The 21,421-nt window shown below is 33.3% G+C and overlaps 1 protein-coding gene across 2 annotated transcripts in view; it reads left to right on the forward strand.

Annotated features, from left to right (window-relative positions):
- The window catches only part of LOC128985370 (leucine-rich repeat-containing protein 24-like), a 231,400-nt gene that overhangs the window by 108,879 nt on the left and 101,100 nt on the right, over positions 1-21,421 (forward strand). For both annotated transcript variants that reach the window (XM_054404806.1, XM_054404805.1), the window contains one exon: positions 13,955-14,007. The gene's annotated coding sequence lies outside the window, so the exon portion shown is untranslated. The remainder of the gene's footprint in view (positions 1-13,954; positions 14,008-21,421) is intronic.

Genomic DNA, 21,421 nt, shown 5'->3' on the forward strand with positions numbered 1-21,421 from the left:
GATTTTGATAGTATATTATTTTAGTTTATCTCACAATCCATGGATGTACGTGCTGTGAGCGCTAAATGCTAATGAAATACTAACATCGACAAGTACGGGACCCTACCCTGGCGCTCTTATAGCTCCAAGATAATTGGTGCGTCAGTTAAAGAGCTGTTATTCAAATTAAAGGGACGTTTGCGCTCTTTGTATGGCTTCCATTGTTTTCTGATGTTGATTTAAACTACCGAAGCTCAAGTTCATCCCCCTTGGTATATTTGTGTTCGTATGATTTTGTTTTTATTTATTTTTTTAGTGCATATCAGCGTTGTTTTAAGTGGGTTTCTATGTTGTTTGAACTTTTATTTTTTACAACTAGCGTGAACATTACAACACATTATAAAAAGGTAAGAAATTACCTGAAATAAGATGTTTGTAAATAGTTTTTATTTAAAACTTACCACGAAAATTCTAATTGTTTTTTGTTATAACCAAATCCTAGGAAAATGTATTGTGTAAGATATAATTTGCTTAGTGAGTTCAGTCTGAACAAGATACAAACAGCACATCCCACCATCGCGTAAAGTAAAGTAAATGTTCCAACTCTTGTAAAATCCTCCTTATTGCGAGCGTTGTTTACTGAAAAAGTTGATCATAGTTTATCTTACAGGAGCTTTCTTTGAAAATATGTTCTTTAGAACTCCAAGTTTCTTCTTACGACCCACATACAGTATTCGCTGCAACGATGGGTTTGACAATGAAAATCTCTGAAATCATTAAGTTAGATTTTCTTTTGTCTGGAAAACAAAATCCTGGAAAAATTACCACATGTGCGTTACATTTATTCTAGATGGGTGAAATACATGTATGACTAGTACCTATCCAAAAGTTTAAATGGTAAATTAAACGCAAACATATATTTTAATGGTAATTTTTTTGTATTTAAATTAGTTTGATACAATGTCCGAATAATTTTGAAATACAACGAATACGTTTTTCGGCCAAAATTAGCTCAATCGATTTTTCAATGGATTTTTTTTGTATGCGTATCTGTATCTAATCTAGCCTATCTGAGGATTAAGTAATATACATTATTTTGTCACATTATCAGCATTTTTGAAAATATTTACATTGTCTATTTTTTTGTGGCACAGCCAAAAATATTATTTCATCATTGCTATATTTTATTAATATTTGTTTTCGGAATCATAAAATACTACATTGCCAGTAAAAACTCTCAATTTGTAGGTGTTCACTGATTATTTTACAAGTGATGTATAATTTTAATTATATTCTTGTATGCTTGTTGAATGAAAGCGGCAATTCGCCCTTATAAAGTAGAGTGGTTGTGATGAGTTTAGGGTGAAACTTGAGTGTCATCCGAGAACAATAGACTGAGGCCAGTCAATATCTGCGATCTCGGCTGACTTGGCCCCTCGTCCTTTTGTATTAAGTCACACAAAAAGAACACTTTCACTTTCAATTTAGTTTACCGTTCCAGCGAAAATCGCCGCAAGAGCGGCGCAGGTTAATTCCACTTTGTTTCAACGAAAGGGAAAAAAGTATTGTTTCATTTTCAAAGTTAATTAAAATAACATTCACTTTTCATAAGAGTTAGTTACGTGGATAAACAAAGTATTTTTCCTACAGTTACCTAACAATGTACATGTTCTCTCACTGATTTGAGAAAGCAAGGTGGCCAATTCGCTCATCAATGAGACAATGTTAACATTGTCTCACTCTAATTACTTTGTCTCACTCCAGATTTGCAACGTGAATGCACGAAATAGTGAGCGCGTAACATGCAGACAAGGTCGTATTCGCGCGAAATACGTTGGCAGCACTGGCTGTAAATCAGCTGGTCAGCTGTTGTACTGTTGTATCATTAAATGTCATATTAAAAGTTCACTTCTGTGTAAAAATATGTTACGTTTCTTTATCAATTTATTTGTTTTATGGTAACTGTAGGAAAAATATAATGTGCAACTCGAGTGCAAAGTGCAATTGCCTCACTCGAGTAAGTATTTTATCTCGAGTGAGTCAATTGCTCACTTTGCTCACTAGTTGCACAAATAACTATAGAAGTGTTCCAATCAAATAAAGTTCCTGATCAAACTGGCCATTCGACGGTTTTTATTTTTTACATTCTTTCGATTTATCCACAGTGCAGAGAATAAAAAAAAATGTATTATCTGCTCTGTAAGTGTACCTAAATAAACCATATGCAATATTCGGTTGTTTGGAACCACAATAAACTACAAACTATTTTACATATTTTTTATGATAATATTTATGGGACGTCATTTGTTTTAAACAAGTCGTGACTAGGAATCAGAAAAGTGCAATTTAATATTTGCATTTAATGACAGGAATTGAATATGGATAACCCGTTTGCAACTATTGACACGTGTAGTTTTATTAAATATCGACTGCATTGATCTTCAAGCTTCATTCTTATTTATCCCTAGTTACAAAATTATTGTTTTTTTCGAAGCATATATTTATTTTGAAAGGTAGTTGGTCTTAAATAGCAACGTATGACCATAAAAAATCTCTTCAAATGGATTTTCTCAAACCCAAGGTATGGTTTCCCTATTTTCCCTCATGTATTTTATAGTTCTATAAATATTTGGATGTAGTCTAAATATATTCTATAAACCAGAGATCCTGAACTCAATATCCACTTCTCCGAGCCACAGAGAAGACTGCTTGCTATAAGATATTTGATAGTTTCGTCAACCGTCGACTTAGGATATTGCATTTTTTAGTGTGCTACGTGACACTTTTTACCCAAGTGTTAAGAAATTTCCACTTTTCCGGCGACAACACTTTTTACTATACATTCTTGTAAATAATAAAAAAAAGATAATATTTAGACGTAATATTGCACAGAAGACATAGTTTCTGATATATATATAATATTTTCCTGTGAATCGGCTGTGTTGGAATTGTATTTTAAGACTCATGATTGGGATTAACTTAATCTATATCCATATAGCATTTAAATTCACATTAGGATACGTATCTCGTAAACATAACATAGGCCTACATATTAAAACAGGAGCTTTTGGAAGAAATGATTGATCTCCAAACATAAGGTAAGAAAAGCCACAATGCATGTATTTGCCACACTCACATACACTTTGTTAACATTTTGATTAAGTTATTTTCGTTAAACCTCGCTGATTATCGAATTGAACCAAAGTTTTTACAAATCGAAGTTGGCCTGGTACAAACAAGTATTTAGTAAACGGATGGCTACAGTTTTTTTTATTTATTTCACTTGCACTATTCTCTTCTAAACACTCACTCTAATGCGAAGCTTGTGCAAAGAAACTATTAATTAATTAAGAATATAATAAACTCACTGTTACGACCTTGGGACAAGTTTATCCTTACGGAAACAAAATTAAAATAATAATTTGCACATTTATTTTGCCCTACTGTTTCCTTTACATTTCGATCGTTATTTTTCTAAAACCAGCGGTTAGAGTGTTATGGTCTTCTAAAGTAGATTAAAATTACTACATTAATGTGTTCTGTGATTTCACCCGGTTGTAGAAGCTGCTATTAGACCTAATAATTAAAATTCACACCTCACGATTACTAGAAATATCCTGACATAAATTTTAGGGTTCTGGACTTGAATTATATCGTAGTTATCAATCCCTTAACTATAAATAAGTGTTCCTAGATCACAAACACATAAGCTAAGTCGTAGTTGTGGCTGTTGGCCAGACCATCCCACGTGTGTATGACTCATGGTGGCTCTGTCTAGTCTGCACCTGGCCAATGGTCTATTTATGTAACGGGCGGGTATCTTTACTTGACGTATGACCTGCTAGGTCTATGTCACAAACACATAAGCGAAGTCGTAGTTGTGGCTGTTGGCCCAGACCATCCCACGTGTGTATGACTCATGGTGGCTGGGCTCTGTCTAGTCTGCACCTGGCCAATAGTCTATTTATGTAACGGACGGGCATCTTTACTAGAGGTATGACCCGCTAGGTGTATGTCACAAAAACTTGGCTTCCTGTTTACGTTTGTCTGTTAACTATCACAACAATTACATTTAAACCATCCATTAAATATTATGTAGTTACATATTTTTTACAACTTTGTTGTAGTATCACTCACATTTCGCAAAACCAACTTTTAGTACATTCATTTACCTGCTGTAGTATGCATTGATTTGTTGATAGTGGTAGTAATATTATTTAGTATAGTAATCTTGTGGTCAAAATGTATAAAAACAACGCGTGAACCCAAAATATGCGTATACTCTAACCGCATATATTTGATTTCCCATACAAGTATTTATATTTCTCCTTAATCTGTCACATATATTTTCGGATTTGTTAATAACTGTTGTATATTACTTGTGAAGTATAGGTGTAAAATAAGAAAACCTAAAAATTAAAATTATATTGAAAATAATTTTAATATAATTTAAAATTATTTTCATTTATACTAAATTTTCAAATCACATCCAAAATGACACTTAAATAGGCTTTAACTCCTAGGCCCTACCCATTTCTTGACATGCAAGTTCTGAAATATTTGTACGGTATCTTGTACTACTAATATCAATGAATGGTGTAAACATGACTTGCATAAAATCAAAAGCTCAGTTGTTGATGAAGACTGGATTCTCATACTTTAGTAGTCCTACATCAGTTATTTTTACTACAATATTTTTTCGAAGGCCAAGTTAAAACTAATAATTAGTGTTTTAAAAGCTACTTTAAAATATTTTCCATTTAAAAGATCCCCATTAGTAGTTTTATACTAATTTAAAGTATATTTTGTACTGTACATGGTCAATGTTGAAATACTCTTTTTAACTTAAGTCACTTTGTGCTAGCTATACCTGTATATGTTTCGGAATATTTGATTAAAAGCGAATCATAGATACTGAATTGAAAGATAATCTGACAAAGGTAATAAATTCAAAAGTATTCTTCAAAGGAAACGACTTTTAATCGTCAGCGACAATTAGTTTAGAAACGGATTAATTCTCAAATGACTCAATTAATGTTAAGAAGTTCAATTAGGGATGATTTGTTTATTTATACGACCGTAATATTACTTCAAAAGAGTTATTTCCACTCTCAACTATATTTAAGTAATTTCTAGTTTTTAATTGAGCTACAACCTTGCATCAAAGGAATATTGGATGTAAATTAGAGTACTAATAATAATCGTTTATTAATGTAGCCTAGATTGATAAGAAAGGGTAAATATCTCACCTTTCATGTAGCTTTGTTGTCCTTCACTTAGCACAGCCTTTGACTGCAATATAATTACTGTATAGAGTGCTTCGTTTTATACTAAACGTACGGAGCTCTTGAGTGTATAAAAACCAACTAGTGAACCAAATCTAAGCACTTAAGTGTTAATTTATACGTTGATATTTTGTTTTTGAAATAATCTATTTCTCTCAATTGATTATAGAGAAACCTTTAAAATAAAATTAAGCAAGTGTTTAACAACTTGTGTTTATATGTAGGAAAGGAGATGTGCTTTATTAATTTATAATAAAGATTTTTAATGAGATACATACAATCGTGCAATCGTTTTATTGTGGAATACAAGTTTTGAGTTTATTGAACTTTTAAAATGGAAAGAAGCTCAGCCTAGGCCTAGTCTTGTACAAGCACCATCCTCATTAAGTTAGTCATTCTAATCCGTATATCCAAAAATTTTATCAAATTGTAACTAAGATTCGTTTTAAAAATTTTGCTTGAGAAAATATAATAACGCTCTTTGTTTTCTAAGCTAACGAATCGCCAGAGATATGCCACTTGCAATCATCTAGCTCGGAGGCTATCTTTAGTGCTTCGTGAACTGTGAATTTTCGTGGGATAATTCCAAAAGCGAGGAATACACCGAGTAATAAAAGTATTACTGAGAGTGTTTCCACGTTTGCTACAATATAATAAAACACTTCAAACTAATTCTTTGAGTCCTTGGAGGCTTGCGGCCATTTTATATAATTACATACAGCTGCTGAAGAGTTATCTATCGTCCAAAAATATTCAAATACCAAAGTGATTGTGATTTAAATATCTAGTAAACTCTGGTATAAGAAATGTTCTTTGTAGTTTTGAATTGTTCTCCATGGGAGTCCATGGAAGCTATCTGCCATCTTGGATTTGCCCGCTATAAGAGCAATGTAAATTTCGTTATTTTCAAACAGCTGCTGAAGAGTTATTACCAACTCAAAATATTTCTTCAAACACCATAGTGATTATATATAAATTACTAGTAAACTGTAAGATTAGACATTTTCTTTGTCGTTTTTTTTTTTTAATTTGTTTACGAGTTAGAACGTCTAGCTCCAAGGATTCTTAAACAACATATGCTTATCAAAATGCATCTAAAACTAAGTTTTAATTTGACTTTCATTTCAACTTTGGTTCATTAGTTAGTTTATGCTATCTTGCAAGTTAACTAACAGTGTAATCGGAGGTCTAGACGACTAGACGTAACACAACTTGCCTTATCTTCTAGACAGTGATTAATCCACTGCAGAAGGAGTTAGTTGTTTGGACCATTATAAATCACCCTTGTAACTTAATCCCTAAAAAAACATTTGTATCCGCTCATTGGTTCAAAATAAAATTTTAGTCGATCTAAATAAGTATATTAGTTCATCCCCTGTATACAATTTATTTATTTTTTTCATAGAAAGGCTTTTTAATCCTTTTCTGAAAACCTAAAACAAGCGTCCAGCATTATCATAGATAGTTATAGATAGGAGATGTAGGACTCGTGATAAGACGCAATTAGGAGTATTGCCTATGGGTTTCATGTAAAACCTCTTTAGACTGAACTTTTCTATGGAAATGAAACCAAAAAAGTGTTAACAGCACGCAATGAGCCGTATTAGCCATACACCTACAAAAATGTATAAAAGATGTAAAAAATATGTATAAATGGCTAAAATAATTTCTCTAAAAATGTCTTTTAAAGAAAGGCGAAGATTGACCAGAGACAAAAGCTTCGAGCGTTGGACCAAAACGGAGCGAAGAAAGAAAAGTAAAATCCTCTCTAAGAATTTAAAACCGGTGGCAAATAAAAGAAGAATAAGTTCTAGAAATGAAGAATCTTTTACTCAGCGTCTAGCACTTTGGCTGCTTTTTGTCTGGCTACAAATATAGGGTGATTACCGAGGAACGCGAATAACGAGTATTTAGAAAATTCAGATAAAACGTTATATTTACGAGTGGAAAAACACTGTACACAATATGCAATTTTAGAATAAAATTACTTACAATTTAGTGTTTAAAAATTACATCTCTAAGATGGTCACCTTCTGCTTGGTATGGAATTCCTTCTTCGAACATCCCCTACAAGAGTTATCACACGTTTTGTGATGTCACTTGGCCTTCTCGCTCACCGGATCTTGCAGTTCCAGATTTCTTTCAATGGGTTTTTTATCTAGAATTTACATAAGCAAACCACAAACAATACAGGAACTTAAAGAAGCTATTCGCCAGGAAATCAACTCCATTCCTAGAGATATGTTAACAAAATCCGTAGCAAGTTTTAGGGAACACCTTCAACACTGTATCAAAGCAGAAGGCGTCCACCTTAGATATGTAATTTTTAAACACTAAATTGTAAGTAATTTTATTCTGATATTGCATATTGTGTACACTGTTTTTCCACTCAAAAATATATTTTTTGCTTTGAATTGCCTGAATACTAGTTATTTGAAAAACATGCGTTTCTCGGTAATCACCCTATATATAAGCTCCCGATACTTTGCCGATTAATGTGTTACAAAACCTAATAGTCGGCCGTGACGTCACAGTTCGGAAGTCTGTGTCGTCGGGAGTCTGCGTCGTCGGGAGCCCGTGGCGCGTTCCGCTATTGTACATACAAGTTTTACATTGATTTCCACTTTAAAAGTATACTTGAATTTTGTTTATATTCATATTATTTGCCCCACTCCTTAAGTAATTCAGTAGTGGGTAATCCTTTCAGTATTTCAGCCCCTTTAGGCTAATTTTCTAAATGTTATATTTCCAGCATAACTTATTTTAAACCTACAATTATTTATTTTTGTCGCATTTTTAAATCTATGCTTATATTTATGTTTATTTTGTTCTATCAAAGATAAGGATTTTCTGTTTTGCCGAAAGTGTGTGTTTATCTTAGTATCATTCTAATTATTTTGATTATTTTTAATCTATTTCTGTAAAAACGTCGAAACCAGAATGGAAACTCCAGCGACTCAATGTCTAGTTTTGTATATGCATCGGCCCAACTCATTTATCTCAGTGTCAAGTTACTATGTCCGACTATCCAATGTCGGATAATCGAGAGCCAACTACCGTAGTACGAACACAACAAAGGTAATCAACTCCACATCGGGGCGATCGCGTGACGTATACAGTCATGAGGAACACGATCAACTCACCGAACATGACCGTTTACAATTCGTGAAACGACTTCCTCGTTAACTACCAACTAACTGGTTAATAAAAGCTGGACAGATTTACAAGGCTCTCATCATCCTTGATTTGACGTTACGACTCCTTTATTGCTATACGTCAAAGAAGCTACGTTACTTGTACAAGTGTAGATAATCAATTGCTGCTTCTGTATTCACAATGTAATATTTGTAATATTAAATTACATGTTTCGTGATATTTCATATTTTAACACGTTGGACACATTGCATTGTTCCGGCATTGAGTTAAATCGTGATAATAGACTTGATATTTTTCATAAGTTTATGATGTTTGTGGGTTTGTTTGTGCTTACTGGTCGGCTCTATGTGGTTTCTCTCTCGTGTTAAATTTGATTTTACAATTGGGCCCTTGGAGGCTAGCGGCCATCTTGGATAGTTTCAAACAGCTGTTGAAGAGTAAATTATCATCAAAAAATTGTTTTTCAAGCACCAAAGTTATTACAATTAAAATACCTAGTAAACTATGAGATTAGCAATTGTCTTTGTAGTTTTGAATTGATTTCCAAGGGAGTCTATGGAAGCCAACGGCCATAAGAGCAATGTTAATTTATTTATTTTGAAACAGCCGCTGAATTATTTACCATCTCAAAATATTTTTTTCAAATACCAATGTGGTTGAAATTTAAACATCTAGTAAACTGTGTGATTAAATTATTTTAATATTTTTTATTGTTTTATGAGTTAAAGCGTCTAGGCTCCAAGGACTCTGGTCACACCTGGAGAAAAACAAACGTTTTGCTAAAATATTTGGTTTGGGTGGAATAACCAGAAACAAAAAAAGTAAACAACAAAACCATTTTTGTAAGTAACCGGACAGAAAACGCATGCAAACTCCTCTCAGCTTACCTAAAAAGATGACGATTCTCTGATATATACTTCTTTGTAAATATTTTTTACCATATTGATCACCCGAAGAGAATAGTAAAATAATGCAAACTATTTTTAACTATCTACTTTAACAATATATATTACTACTTGACCCATGGAATGTGTTTAATCATTCATCAAAGTACAGTTCGTACTAAATAGAGAGAGAAACAATAAGTCGACCTCATCGCACACAAACGTCACCAACATAAAGCACATATCAATACAGGCTTCAGATTTAACAATACGATTATAAATCAACTCGCTCTATTCGAATATGGTTTATATCCATATTTTTCTCAGAGAAATACTCGTATCATACAAACCAAGCATGAATGTGTTGGACGACCATTTCGCCGCATTCGATGTCTCGTCCACTCTACATGACTGAATATTGCAACTCATTGAGCCTTCCACTTGAACGCGTTTCGATTTCGTCGCTCCTTTCATGCATCTATCCTAGGAAAGGAAATGTTCTGAATTACTAAGTGGGGTAAATATGTGCCTGAAATGTGCAATCGTGTTTGATAAATAGTTTGAATCAATCTAAACATACTAATTTGTTGTTTAAATCTATCCACAACGTTCATTGAGTATTACTATTGAAGTATTTGCGGCGATATATTAAGGACCTAAACGTTAGGTAAGGATTAAACGTTTCAAACACAAATTTGCCTGCAAACTTAAAAAAAACCTAATGGTTTATTCATAAGTCAGTGACAGCATTTTAAAATGTCTCATTGCTTAATATAATATATATTTTTACCATTCATCCTTATTACTATTATTATTTTTTAGAGGCAAATTAAAGTGGAGAATATTCAAAAACTTTGTTTCAAGGTGCATACAGATGCAGATCAAGGTGCAGAGGGGCTTACTTCAGAGTGAATGTGTAAGAAGTTTAAACAGTTAACATTTTTTTTACATCCTCCTTCACTACAGCATTCAGACGAGGCAAAGTCGGAATTTTATGTTTTATTCAAGAAGCTGGATGTTTTCATGTTCTAAAGGTACAACGTGAGAACACAGTTTTCCTGACCTCGTTTGAAGACAAGAATAAAATAAACTAATTTTCTTACAAGTTGATTTTCAAAAGAATACTTCGGTTTATAACTATTGGTGTGTAATTTATAAACCCAGTAAAGCCAATGCAAGGGCAAGTATTTAAAGATAAAACTTGCATTTGCTTAAACATTATTTACATTGTGTGTTATTTGTTTTGCTTCTACACATTTCTTTACCATGGTAATGCTCTGCTTCGTTCGAGGACTGCTAAGTGTAGGCCTACACAACTCATTTAATTTGAGTCGGCTGAACACTCCCCCCCCCCCCCTCAAACAGGTTCCTATTGACATCAGACATGGGGGCAGTTTACCAGTCATGGACACTCAAGTTTTGTTGTCAAACTGTTCTAAACTAACCGAACCTAACTAACTAAACTTGTAACACTTGCTGTGACATTTCAAAATTCTGTTTGATATATATTCCCTACAAACCTTTTCTGTAGAATTACTCGAATTAATATTACAATGAGACAAGTGATAAAATTATAATGATGGTTACGTACGTATGAAATTAACTTTAATACATCGCATCACATTTTGCTAGGGAGGTAGCACGATTACTAGAAAAATACCCGGTATGAATCATAAATATCAACAAATGACGTTTTTGGCCCGAAAGTAGTATTCCAGTCTCGGACAGGGCTGTCATATTTTGTTAGTTTGCAGATTTCGTGACGTCACGTTTCACCTGGCAGGTCGGTTTTCCGGGGGGTAGTATTCCGAATCACCTCTAATTTTCAGCACGATGTATATAGCGTGTATTTGAACTCCTTCGTCTCCTTTGGTTGGTATGACGTTAATCCAATTATCCTTTCGTTGATTTTAAATACTACTTACATTATAATAAACCTGATTACTGCTAAAATTCCGTTAGAATTGATTTAAAAAAATGAAGAACTTTATAAATCATCAAGATAGATAGTACTTTGATAGAACTACTACTATATAATCTATCTATTGTAAAAGATTTTATCTGAGAGCAAGGAGTGAGTCCTATACAGAGAAGTAGGGATTTCAGGAGCAGTTTGTATAAGACAACTGTTTCGTGAAAATACCTATATTAGTGTTGGTGTTTGCTTGTTAGTTAGCCGGCGTTCTATCAGGCCACTGGTAAACTGAAATGTCTGGCATTGGGCCAATAACTGTTGCATCATTAATACCTAACTTGATATTGAGCTGTCCCTGAATATTTTATGCCTCATTATACGCGATGGTGCTAATACAAGAGGTGCAAAACCTAAATTTACCTGAAAACCCCTGCTTTTGGGTCAAACTTATGGAAAGGATAAAACAGCTCTTCCTGTATACCTTAATTTTTTTGTGCATTTCTATGTATTTAATTTTTATTTCGTTTTAGTATTCCTCATTTGTTTAATTTGCTTTAAATTACATTCATAAAATAGTCAAGACGTTAGTTGGTCAAGATAGTTTACATCATAAAAAAGTGCAATAACAGACAGTAACCCAATCCATCAATGATTTTTTCCCCTATCACTGCATGGGAATTATCACATATGTCATCAAATATGTAAACTGTACGCAAAATAGATCTCAACGCTTTAGAGCGGGAATAGATAATTAACTCTCTAGAGCGGGAATGGATCATTTCCGCTAGTTTATTGGCTGATTTCACTCTTGGACTTTACCAACCACTGCCGTGGATACGCTACCTTGTGTTTTGATAACACAACCTAAAAAAGCAAACCTAACCTAAATGACATTTTATATACAGCGAAAAAGTAATCTGTGAGTTATGATGAGTTAATTATGGTGGTAGAAAGATATTGTGTATATTATGAGCACAAACAGTCATTGGCGCTTTCGAAATTGAATGTTTACGAGCGGCAATGACGTACTTTGCGCTCTATTTACCTAGCGCCATTGCCTATGAACTCCACGGGAACTATTATCTGATTCTTACCATTGTGCCATATTTTGTCGAATGCTATCACATCATTTATATCATTCTTGGTTTGCCAATAATGTAAGACATCCAGTTTTGGATTTGAAAAAGTCACAAATCCAAAATAGGGGTTTCAATTTAATTAAAATATAGAAAAGAAGTTAAAATATGTTACACTTATATTTATGCACAGTATTTCAAATTCTATGTTACAACTAAGTATGTAGTTTAAATTTTTAAAGACTGTATTCTTGAGGTTATATTATTACATGGCATTAATGTCAAGCGACGAAATTCCGGTACAAGCTGCGAGGAACTCAAGATCCTACGGGGAAACGTTTTTAGATTTGAATATATTAAACAAAGAATACTGTGTAATAAACGTAACTCGCAGGCTTGGGAGAAAGACTCTAATAAAGGTTGTTATCTACAATACCATATCCGTCTGCGGCATCTCTTCAAAGCTGCTCTCTCACCTTCAAAGATCCAATTACAAAATCCCGTGCTCTGCGGGATTTATTAAACATTTTTCACATTTCTAAATATAATCCAGGAGAGACAAACATTATTTATAAAATACCAAATGTCTTCACAGAGAAGAGATATTATATTTAGTATAGCATTATTACGATAATCGAAATCGCATAATAGAGTATATAAAAAGGTTTTTGACGAAAATATTTGAATTTAACTATTTATCAGGAAGCGTTGAGTCAGTAGATTCGTATTTACTTTTAAGTTGACTCTGTCGATATTGCCACCGGATGATTATTTAACGAATTAATCGATATTAATAACTCTCGCAAATCGGATTAGCGCTGCATGGTTTAACATTTAATGCTCTTCTGGTTTTCACATCAACGTGACGATGTGTTAGGTGCAAAGACAATGTGGACTCATTTCCGAACCAAATTACCATCTCTCGTCACGCCCTGCTCCATTACTTTATTGCTCCACGCACATTACTTTTCATCAACCTAGTTAACAAATTATGTCATCAGCAACATGCTCGTGTAGTTGATTCAGATTAATTGCATTTTTAGCGAACGCCCGCATTTAAAGCGCAAGGAAAAACTTGTATAGGCTTATACATTAATATGAAATTCCTGTATTGTTTCAGGTATTATTTGAGGTATGCAAAAACGGATTTTATTGTATGTAAATCACTTTAAAATGGTATGAATCTCTTAGCTCAATTTTATAGATTCAACCTATTGAATTTTCTAATTCAGTAATGCTTGTTAATAGAACGTTACACATGCTTTAATGACGAAATACAATTGTTTGAAAACACTTTAATTCTTCCTCACGTAACAAAATATTTTGTTAAATATTATATTCCTATCGGTAAAATAAAGTAGATCTATAACTATTTCATTTTGCGAGAACTAAAAAAGTGGCAAAACTTAAGAAAATTAAATGTGAAACTTAAAATATTTTTTAAAAACTGAAAAGTTTCATTCCGATTTAGAAGTTTGCAGAACATGCGAAGCTGGTTGGGGCATTTAGTGCAATTGGACTGTCAAAAACCATAAACTTGCTTTCTATGTTTTGTGTTTATTTACTATTTTAAAACTGTTTAATCGTTTTTTTTTATTTATGATGTAAAATTAAGTTACTCCTTTTTTTAGTTAAATATTTAAATATCTTTTGTTTCAGGACTAAAATGGTGAGGACATTTTGAGCTTCGTTTAAGAAATTATTCGACTCTGGTAAGATGCTTTACAGTTTATAAACTAAGTTTTTGAAGGGTGGGAGTTTTACGTGTTGTTAAGCAAAACATCTTTTGTTATTCACAACTATGCGGACAAATCTGCTAAACAAACCTTATTGGCGCTCTTCTTTTTACTGTTCTCTATCCAAAGTTGTATTTTGTTAAAAAGCTAAGTAATTTTTTTTTACTTTATATATTTACAGCGAATAAAATAAAACATTAACATTTATTATATACTTTGATTATTATAACCTTTCAAATATATATGTTAGACATTGAACAAACCGTATTGTTTTCCATTTTTCAACACAAATCTACCCATTGTTGATTTAACGAAATAGTCCCGATATTGGTAAAGTTGGGAGTTCGGTGGAAAGGGGGGAGAAATTAATCGTTATGACCGAAAACTGGTGACCCAGAATAAGCAGGATTTGTTTCCAAGTTTAATCGAAAAGATCGGAAATGAACTTTTGCGTTCTTAAATTAGTTTTCCTTCGTTCAGCGATTCCATTAAATGGTTTTTACTTTGCAACCACAAGAACTGAACGCTTTTCAGACTCTACTGTTTTATTTGTACTTCAGGTTAACCTAAATGGGGTTAATATCATCATATACGTTTTATCTTTCTAAACCCTTACAACTATGTTGTTGTAACTTTAACAATTAGTGGATGGATAGGATTTGGAATTTTTCCTATATACGTAATCTTATGAAATGTGTGGTCTACTGCATTGGATGATTTGAGAATTTGACATTATGACGATATTTAAGGAAGAAATTCGTCGATACTGTTCAACAATTAAGTTATTGTCGTCCACGTAGGTACAATTAAAGTTTTGTGTTTCCACTCAATATTCAGTTAATTCACACACTGTATTATTCATGAGAATTTCCTATCTGAGTAGTTATTGTACTGCAATCGCATTGTAGTCGCAAGATTGCTGGTTCGATCCTGAAAAGTTCAGTAACATTTATATAGCTCGAGTCAATAAGAACCAGTTTTATTTGTTCTAAAACTCACCCGTCACTCGTTTTCTACTTAAAATAAACTCTCTTGAGTTTTGGTGTCATAAAAAATTATCTAACCGTACAATTCTTTTGACATATCTTTTTTATAAGGTTTTACATTCAATAACATAGAGAAATTGAGAAATATCTTACGTAGCAAATTTCGTTATGATGAATTACTTGTCACACAATGTAAATTATTAGTAAATGTTAAGTACACATATTACTAACCACAACAATGGGACTTAGGAATACATGACCTGCACAACACCCATTAATTGATTCACCCGGCTCCAATGATTGAATGTCTATTTACCGTAGGCCAATGGCCAGTGGGCATTGTCATTGCAACAATCAACTGCTTACACCAATGACATGGTCTGGGCATTACGACAAAGCACGGGGGATGATATTGAATTAACATACATTCATTGTATGTCCCGACGGTGTTGTGTTTGTGGCTGTTGGCAATACTGTCTATTAGTTTACTATAAGTGACGTCACCTAATTGTACCGTTTGACTGGAATTTCTTGATACCAGTCTATTGATAAATTCACAAGTCTTGAAAAAAATGTAACTTAAACTTTGGGAACAAATAATGTTAGTTTAAACGTAAATATGAAATTGTTTATACTGTTCTGGTTCATAATCTGATTATTTTTTGTCCTTTCTACTTCAAACTTTCTACTTCAAATAGTCAAGAAACTATATTTTTTATCCCTTGCTTAAATGCGAGATTATTTACAGAGAATAAATTTTTTGACGGAGATTTAGCTATATTTAAAGTATTAATGTTACCTATTACTGTATTAGATCTTAAACAATTTACCTGTATCAATTTAATACAATGCAAAAAAATATAGTAAAGATGAATTAGTTTGTTAAAATCGTGAAAGAAAAAAAAAACAAACATTTACTGTAGGCCCCATCCGACTAATAATTTCCACATTTTATCTATGACCTTAATCAATGATTCGGTACTTTAAATTGGCAATGTATATCAATGTAAGAATAGAAGAGAGTACGGTTCGATGATGTTTACAATATACATGCCAACCAGAGTATTTGTTCATTGTACATTCCGCTGCTATTTTCTGCTAGTTTAGCCCCGAGGTTTAACAGTATTTTATCGCTCAGTTTACCTAAGAGTTGCAAAAGAAAGTTTACTATGCGGTAATTGCAGTTATAAATCTGCAAGACTCGGGTTGTTTTAATTCTTTGCTCTTATAATAAATACAGTAATGTGTTTAAATATTTGTTAGTCATAAATTATCGTCAATATTAATTCATCGCCTAGTAGACATTACGATTATATTTGCACATTTTGTTTCTTAGACAGCTGAAATACTATTTGTTTACGTCTTAATTTTACGTAAAACTGTTGTTTTTATGTATATAAGGAAGTGAAATAAGTATTTTAATATTTAAATTTTATAAATTAAATTTTGTAAATTAACATTCAACGAAAATAAAGAACGTGCCCTAATGGTTCTTATAAAAATTACAATTCCTGTAAAAAAATAGTTTTACCTTGATGTTATTTTTTAAATCGCTGAAACTGTTGTTTAGTGTTTATTTTATCAAACCTCTTTCAATTTTACTACACAATACTTGTAGATACAGTAATTTAGTAGGAAGTCACGTGCCATGAAACGTCTTCAGAAACCCGCTAACCACCGGTGTATCACTATTCAAGGTGTATACAATACTGGTAGATACAGTTGTATAGTCAGCATGTCGGGACATGCCTTCAGCTCACAATCCACTAACTGTTGTCTAGCACGCCATACAGTGATACTGCATACGGTGTATCACCATTTGAGCTATATACCATAGTGGTAGATACGGTGGTATAGTCAGCATGTCGGGACATGCCTTCAGCTCACAATCCACTAACTGTTGTCTAGCACGCCATACAGTGATACTGCATACGGTGTATCACCATTTGAGCTATATACCATAGTGGTAGATACGGTGGTATAGTCAGCATGTCGGGACATGCCTTCAGCTCACAATCCACTAACTGTTGTCTAGCACGCCATACAGTGATACTGCATACGGTGTATCACCATTTGAGCTATATACCATAGTAGTAAATACAGTGGTATAGTCAGCATGTCGGGACATGCCTTCAGCTCACAAACCACTAACTGATGTCTAGCACGCCATACAGTGATACTGCATACGGTGTATCACCATTTGAGCTATATACCATAGTAGTAAATACAGTGGTATAGTCAGCATGTCGGGACATGCCTTCAGCTCACAATCCACTAACTGTTGTCTAGCACGCCATACAGTGATACTGCATACGGTGTATCACCATTTGAGCTATATATACAATACTGGTAGATACAGTGGTATAGTCAGCATGTCGGGACATGCCTTCAGCTCACAATCCACTAACTGTTGTCTAGCATGCCATACAGTGATACTGCATACGGTGTATCACCATTTGAGCTATATACAATACTGGTAGATACAGTGGTATAGTCAGCATGTCGGGACATGCCTTCAGCTCACAATCCACTAACTGTTGTCTAGCACGCCATACAGTGATACTGCATACGGTGTATCACCATTTGAGCTATATACCATAGTAGTAGATACAGTGGTATAGCCAGCAGTAACATATCGGGACATGCCTTCAGCTCACAAACCACTAACTGATGTCTAGCACGCCATACAGTGATACTGCATACGGTGTATCACCATTTGAGCTATATACCATAGTGGTAGATACAGTGGTATAGCCAGCAGTAACATGTCGGGACATGCCTTTAGCTCACAAACCACTAACTGTGGTCTAGCACGCCATACAGTGATACTGCATACGGTGTATTACCATTATTGAGCTGTTATCATGTCGAGGTTTATAACGCCTCATATAAAACGTCGTTATTTAAATATTTGTTACACTATTTAAGTATGACCTCCTTTGTTCGCTACCTATTTTGCCGTTAATCTAACCAATAGGCGAATAAATATATGTACGCTAAGCAGATATGCATACGGTACACTTAGTCTTACGTTTTACTCCTTGTTTTAAGAACATCTTTCACTGTTCTAATGATCGAGAAGAAGGTATTACATTTTATTAAATAGTCCTGTTGAACAGTTTCATATGCCTTCAACTACTTATCTATTATCTTTATTATGTTACATTCATCCATTTTTATCTTTACTATAACGTGTATTACACCCTTACTCCAACAATATTCGTTATCTTTAATCAATTGAGTAGTTGAAACGTACCATGCATTTTATTAGTCATTTGTATTTAGGCAAAATTCTTAATACTGTAACTGCAAAACTGCAAACTCTGAAAAAAACTGTATAAACAATACTTTTTAATTCTGCTAACTCTAGTTATACATGTTAACGTGTTATCGTATGTCGTACGAGTATAGTTAATATGACATGTTTTACGTCTCATCATTGTGTTAGGGAAGATCAGCCTGTTTTGCCTTATTAACTGTGTTGACGCAATGATGATGAAATGAAACTGGTCCTGTGTAAAGCCAGCATAAAACTACCTTCTTGCTAAATGACACAAGGTTTAAGGCTAATAAACATTGTTTGCTAAACATAAACTTGGCTTTCTTCACCGTTTATACTGACTCCAATAATAGCGAGATCCATCCTAAAGTAAACCTACCGTACGAGAATCATTGATGCCACTACTATAATTCCATACATTGCGTGGTCTTCATCACTGTAATAATAATATGAATTTATATGGAATTTATATTTTTTTGTCTAGTTGAATAGTGATGCACAAATTAACCTTATTGAGATCTAACTTTGTTTTTTTCTTTACAAAACTTACTTTTTATTTACTTATTTTTGCCCCCAACCACTTTTTTAATTGTATATTTTTAGCCAAGCCACTTTCTCGTAGTGTCTGTATAAAATTTTCTCTGAGTGACTCTAAAGGTTTGTTGCTGAAAGTTTCACTATCAGCACAATTAAGTAATATAAACAATTTGAATTTTAAAATTAAATTTAGTACGCTATAATATACTAATACTAATATTTGATAGATTGATGAATTCTATTTTGAGACCATATCAATGAAGAACTCTGCATGCTGGGCTTTACTTTTACCAACTTAACTTCGATAAGGCCATTTTAAATTGAAGAAGGTATCCAATGAGTACAAAACATAATTTTAGGTAGTGAATACGGAGTGTTTTTAACCTCTTTTCTCATAATGGCAACATCTGGATGTTAAAGGATCCTACACAATCATACAATGCAAAGTCGCCAATAAGTGAGCCGTCAAACTGTAATGTGTTGCTGTCAATAACTGTCTTGTCCACGTTCTCCATTTCCTCGGTTTTTGCCTTGTAAATGTGATGCCCATTCACCACAGCCATTCGTCCCTACTCCACGATATTCGCCTCTATCTTTTGTCTGTGCTGCAAAAGATAAAAGTAATATAATTTGCCAATAGAGCTATATTAGAAAAACAATTTTTTAACTTAAAATCTGAAACATTTAGATAGTGGTAAGTTTGAAACATACAGTGAATGAAGTGAATGAAAACATTGAGCGTTATGCTTATGATGTTTGCATTTCTTTTAAACCATCAATATGCTTAATTGTGATTAACTTTAGTGATTGTGTAAAGACATAAATAACACGATTTACGCGAGTTGCGTACACTACTTTGCATACAACAGTGTTTTAATCACCAAAAATCACTACTCATTAAAGGTTATGTTTTCGTTTATAACCTCTCATTTCCACTGGCAGTGATGCAACCGAACACTAATTGCATAACTCAACAATTAAATTGGCCCGAACAGCTGATTTATTGAAGTTTAAATCATTACAATTTTACTTCTTCTCACTCAATCCTTGAACCTCATTGGTCCGTTACCTGTGTTGTTATGAGTAACTATGCTGTTATGAAAGTAAACAACGACGTTATGTGAAACTTTTCAATTGTAAGCACTGAACTAAAACTGCTACTACAAACGGTCGTAGGTAACATAATGATTTGTATGTTATCAATAATATTACTCTTTGTAACCACGCAAATTCCGTAATTGTTCATATAGTTGTAAGAAATAGACGTTTTTATGTAAAAGACGGCTCAGAAAGTCTGCATTTCGAGATCCCTGGGCCACTTACGCCCCCATCTGCTCTGTCAGGGTGTTCATCCGACCCTGCAATATGTGGATAAGTCACTCTGAGCCCGAGATTGCTTGGGGTGTTTGGGGGGGGAGGGGCAGACGTATCAAAAACTTCTAATAACGGATGTGCGTGAAGGTTATGAACCTAATATGAGTGTATTTACAAGACGACATGTATAAGTAGAAGGAATTTGCATTTGAAGAATCAATTAACATTAATATTTCTGTCCTAATTTATTTACATATTTACATTGCTCATTTGTAAGTTTTTAGACGTTAAGGAAATTGTGACTCAAATATGGATAGACTTGTTGAGAAAGTAGGTCTACAACTCTATTAGCCTGTCCAGTATGACGAACATGTTTGACGGATACGTTTGAGCTAATTAAAAAGTTAGTGTAAAGTTATCTGCGTTGTTAGTTTGTGTGTAATCTTGAAAAACATTGATCAACACTGTTGTTTTTTTTTTCAAAACATTTGAAGGAAGATAAACAATTCAAAAATATTTGACACCATGAAGCGGATGCATTATAACATTGATTGTTATTGAGAAAGATTAGACTCAACCAAGGCTTTAAATTCGAATAGTTCATTAATGATAAATGTAATTTGGCATAGGTTATTTTTGTTGACTATTTCACCATTTATTTGTTTAAGTCAAGTAAAATATTATTTTCATTATGTTTAAATATATTGTAAAATTAATTCTGATTGATTATAAAACAATTGTTTTATGTGCATTAATCTGGAAATGTGATTACTTATTCCTTTGAAAGTTAATCGATTTTGTATTTAAAAGCCCTAGTGCGTATTACATATACGGTTTTCAGAAAATCTACTAAAGCACTAGTAGATTTCATTTCGTATAAAACGGCGAGAAATGACGTGGAAAGGCGTTATTGATCCGCACCAGAGCGAAACCGCGCTTCGATAGAGAAAAGCAGAAAACTTTTCTGCAACAGGCCTCGTATCGGGGAAAAGTTGGAACTGTAATCCTTTCACACATTTCATATATCGGCAAGATAGTTTGTTGTGTAAACAATGGACCTTCTGATTTCAACATTTTCGCTGCAAGTTCTTATTTTAGATATCATCGCTTTTTTTCAACTTACCAACTTTAAGCAAAAACTTTACATCCATGTTTTTTTTTTATCTTACCAGTGTTAACAAATATTTTAATGCGTTCTAAGCGTAACTCAATCTTTAGTCCAAAATGTCTTAAGTAACAAATCAGATGAAACTCTTTGATTAATTAGCATTAT

The sequence above is a fragment of the Macrosteles quadrilineatus genome, unplaced genomic scaffold (assembly GCF_028750875.1).
Source record: "Macrosteles quadrilineatus isolate MER2022 unplaced genomic scaffold, UCM_ALF_1.0 Scaffold_2__2_contigs__length_208266976, whole genome shotgun sequence".
Lineage (NCBI taxonomy): Eukaryota > Metazoa > Arthropoda > Insecta > Hemiptera > Cicadellidae > Macrosteles > Macrosteles quadrilineatus.